Source organism: Myotis davidii, unplaced genomic scaffold (assembly GCF_000327345.1).
Source record: "Myotis davidii unplaced genomic scaffold, ASM32734v1 scaffold62, whole genome shotgun sequence".
Classification (NCBI taxonomy): Eukaryota; Metazoa; Chordata; class Mammalia; order Chiroptera; family Vespertilionidae; genus Myotis; species Myotis davidii.
The window spans coordinates 541,442-545,804 of record NW_006295180.1 but is presented as its reverse complement, the minus strand read 5'-3'; the positions used below and the strand labels follow the sequence as shown (position 1 = coordinate 545,804).

General features: G+C 41.4%; 1 protein-coding gene across 1 annotated transcript in view; it reads right to left on the bottom strand.

Annotated features, from left to right (window-relative positions):
- DTNBP1 (dystrobrevin binding protein 1) overlaps window positions 1–4,363 on the bottom strand; it is a 125,546-nt gene that overhangs the window by 98,542 nt on the left and 22,641 nt on the right. The gene's annotated exons all lie outside the window — the stretch shown is intronic.

The window sequence follows — 4,363 nt, the reverse complement described above, 5'->3', positions numbered from 1 at the left end:
GGGTCATAGAAATGGAGTGGACTGACTATTCTTGGGGGGGAAAGGGATGTGGGGGATGTGGGAAGAGACTGGACAAAAATTGTGCACCTATGGGTGAGGACAGTGGGGCGGGCAAGGGCGGAGGGTGGAGTGGGAAATGGGTGGAGGGGAGTTATGGGGGAAAAAAGAGGAACAACTGTAATAATCTGAACAATAAAAATTTAATTAAAAAAAAACGAAACACGGTGCGAATGGCACCAAGAGCTTTATATATACAGATAAACTTGCTTAATTAGACCTGCCTTCTGATTTAGCTAAACTTTTCCAGCCCAGTGAAGCACCTCAACTTCTCTTTCAGGTAATTGTCAGCAACACAGCAGTAAATATCAACACGAAGCAGACTATTACTGTAGATCATGCAGGGAGAACAAAGCGTAAAATGTTTGACTGCAGCAGTGTTTGACTATATTCTGCGCAGTGAGAAAACCTGAAGTCATTTTGAAGTTCCACAATTTCTTACTTCTTTTCAGTCAGGTCAAGTTTCTAAACTTTCTACATCTTTGTTTCCCAGCTAATGAAAAGAAAATAGGATTCTACCTTGTCTCCTATCTACCTACTCCAGGACTTCTGTGAGGATCAAATGAAATGAGGCACATGAAAATGCTTCACAGACATTTGTTAAAGTGTAAAATGTTTGTACCTGGCTACAAAGCAAGTCATGTTCCTGGGCTGAAGAAAATCCAAGGAGGCTAGTCACTAGGGAGAGGAAGCTGGGCATTGCTACGTGATGTCATTACCCGGCGCTCAGTGACTATTTTGGGCTGGGTTAGGCTGTGGGTCACATTTTGCGCAATGGAGTCTTGGCAGCATTGGCTGCAATTTGGTGGGTGTCACTCAGGGTGGTGGCGGGGCCTGTGTCCCGCTTGGGTGGAAGCCAAGTGTTGGTTTGTCAGCACCAGGTCCACAGTGCCATTTATTTTTAAATGGCCTGTCACTAGGGAGAGGAAGTTAGGCATTGTTACATGACGTCATTACCCAGCATCAACAGCCCACCATTCCCAGGCTAGGCTGGGTTGCGGGCTGCATTTTGTGCCATGGGGTCTTGGCGGCATTGGCTGCAATTTGGTGGGCTGTTGCTCCAGGTTGGTGGTGGGTCCTGTGTCCCATGTGGGGTAAGCAGAGTGTTGGTTTGTCAGCACCAGGTCTGCAATGCCATTTCTTTTTATATGGCCAGTGCACATCATCGCAGCTCCTGTGTTGAGCATCTGCCTCCTGGTGGTCAGTGTGCATCATAGCTACTGGTCGGACGGTGGGATAGACATTTAAGCTTTTATATATATAATAGAGGCCTGTTGCACGAAGAGATTCATGCAATAGGCCTGGCTGCCAGCACCGGTTTTCCTCCGGCACCCGGGACCCAGGCCCTCGTTCCAGCCAGAGCCGCCTTCCGTCCTCTGTCTTCAAGGCCCCAGCCGGAGCCGCCTTCCGTCTTCGCGGCTCCGGCTCACCTTCAGTCTTCGCTCCATGGCTTGGAGCCTATGTATGCAAATTAACCGCCATGGTGCTGATTAGCCAATGAGAGGCATATCGAAGGTTCGGTCAATTACCCTGTTTGTCTATTATTAGATAGGACTAGAGGCCCAATGCACAAAGATTCGTGCAAGAATGGGCCTTCCTTCCCCTGGCTGCCAGCACTGCCTGTGCTTGGGTCTGGAGCCGCCTTTCTGCCTTCCCACGCTGCCCAGAGGCCCTGAGTGGCTGGGGCAATGCAGAATGCCTCCATTGTCACCATGGTGACAAAACAACCGTCCTGCCCCGCCCCTGGCCATTTGGTGCCTGCATATGCAAATTAACCCACCATCCTTGTTGGGCTAATTTGCATACTCACTGTTGATTGGCTGATGGGTGTCATGAAGATACAGTCAATTTGCATCTTCCTCTTTTATTAGTGTAGATCGATAGGTATATGTTTATAAACTTACCCCAACAAATTTGGCGTCAAAATATTTTCTTCCTGTAAAGAATATCAGCACTAATTCCAATAAGCTTAAGTTGCTTATCTAAAAGTCACATTTCCAAAACATCTCTTTATGGGCTTATTGTAGGTCAACAAATACTAGGCCTCTTGAACTCCAGTTCTGACTTGCTGCTATCTTCTACAATCAGTCATTCATTACTAAAAAGAAATATCAGGCAAATAACAGCAATAGATTAAAACACAAAGATAGTATGTATTTCAAATGCTAATGTTTTCAGATTGCCAATAAATATAAAAACCAACCATCTAGATTTTATAGGTATCTTCTAAGAAAACTGAACTCTCCAAAAAGAGCTCTAGATGGGTTAGAAAAAAAGATATAATTTAAATTACTTGGAAGTAATTATCATAATCTTTTAGCTTTAATTTGCCTTTGGTGGTTGAAGTCCTCAGATTAACAAAGATAGAAATCCTCAGATTAACAAATTCAAGTGAGCATTTGGAAAGCCCACCCCATTCATTTAAGAGGCCATGATGCAGTTTCTAAAGAGGAAAGTCATATATCACTAACTATAAAACTTTTTTCAGGATATTAGAATCCTAATTGAGAATGAAAATACAGTAATTTCTATTTTAAGAAAGATATATATAAACTGCATATCCTAAGCAGAATTAACTATGAAAATAATTAGAAGAGTGGCAAATGCATTGAATCAACAGAGTGGTATCAAGCACATCTCTAAACAGAATTTACTCTAAGTTGGCAAAAAAAAAAAAAGAGGGGGGGTATCATAGAAGAATATCTCTGCAAAGAAATATACAACCAATGAAAAGCAAACAACTCAAAGAGATGCAGGAACATAAATAAGCTAAAAGAAAGTGGCTGAAAAGAAAATGCAAAGTATCTTGGGAGCTATTTTTCCATCAGTTTGTTATCAAAGGCTTGAAAAGGATCATGCCTACACCCACGAGAATGCAAAAATGCAGAGGGCAACCACGGTTATTTCACATTTCTCTTAAATCCCAGGATATTTTTTTCCATAACCTCCCTTCAGAAATAACAAATAACTGACACCAGAAAAAATTTTTAACAGCCAGGACTTTGTGACTACACTTCTCAAGGTCTACTGATAGCTGTCATCCTAACTGCCTCATCCCCCAATGGGACTTACCACTATAGTTGGGATCCTGGATCCACACTGTATGTGACCCAGAGCAAATCACAGCCTCACCAAGCCTTACTTTCCTTATCTGTAAAGTGTGTGTGTGTGGTGGTGGGGGGGGGGAGGTAATACAACTAATTTTGTACGGTTCATAGGAGGAGTAAAGCACCTAACAATCTGTGACATACAGTGTTATAATATTTGCTACTGTTATGAGCAACAGCATTCCAAATATCATCCAGGTAACTTTATTCACACAGAGAAAAAACAAACACCTGTTTTAGGATTTGCGAATTGTTTTGTAAATCACTTTTGTTTTGCTTTAAAAAAAAAGGGGGGGGTTGATACTGAAAAACAGGAAGAGATGTTAAGAGTATTCTTATCTTCTTACCCATAAGACCTGATCAGGTTATTATTGATAGGTACTTATTTATTGCCATTTTAATTCTATATAGCTAGGTTTCTCCCTCTGTTTCTTCTCATTACAGCAGCCCCTTTAACATTTCTTGTAATGCTGGCTTGGTGGTGATGTACTCCTTTAGCCTGTTTTTTTGTCTGAAAAGCTCTTTACTTGACCGTCTATTTTGAATAATAGTCTTGCTGGATATAGTAATCTTGGTCTCAGATTTTTGCTTTCCATTACCTTGAGTACTTCATGCCTTTGCCTTCTAGCCTGTAGAGTTTCTGATGAGAAATCAGATGTCAGCCTTATGGGTACTCCTTTGTAGGTAACAGTTTTCTTTTCTCTTGCTGCCTTTAAGATTTTTTGTCTTTAATTTTTGGCATTTTAATTATGATGTGTCTGGGCATGGGCCTGTTTGGGTTCTTCTTGCTTGGAATTCTCTGTGCCTCCTGAACTTGTGTGACTTTTTCCTTTATCAGGTTAGGGACGTTTTCTGCCATTATTTCTTCAAACACGTTCTCTATTCCTTTATCCCTTTCTGCCTCTTCTGCCACACCTGCTATTCTAATATTGTTACAGTTCACATTGTCCCACAGCTCCCTTAAGCTGTCCTCCTACTTTTTAATTCTTTTTTTCTCTTTGATTCTCTGATTGAGTGATATTTTAAACTCTGTCTTCTGATTCACTGATTCGATCCTCAGCTTCCTTCCCCTAATCTGCTGTGTATTCCTTTCAATGTGTTATTTGTGATATGTCATTCTTTATTTCAAACTGTGCTTTTTTCATAGTTACTATATCTTTTTTCATGCTGTTGAGTATCTTTACATCATTACTCTGAAC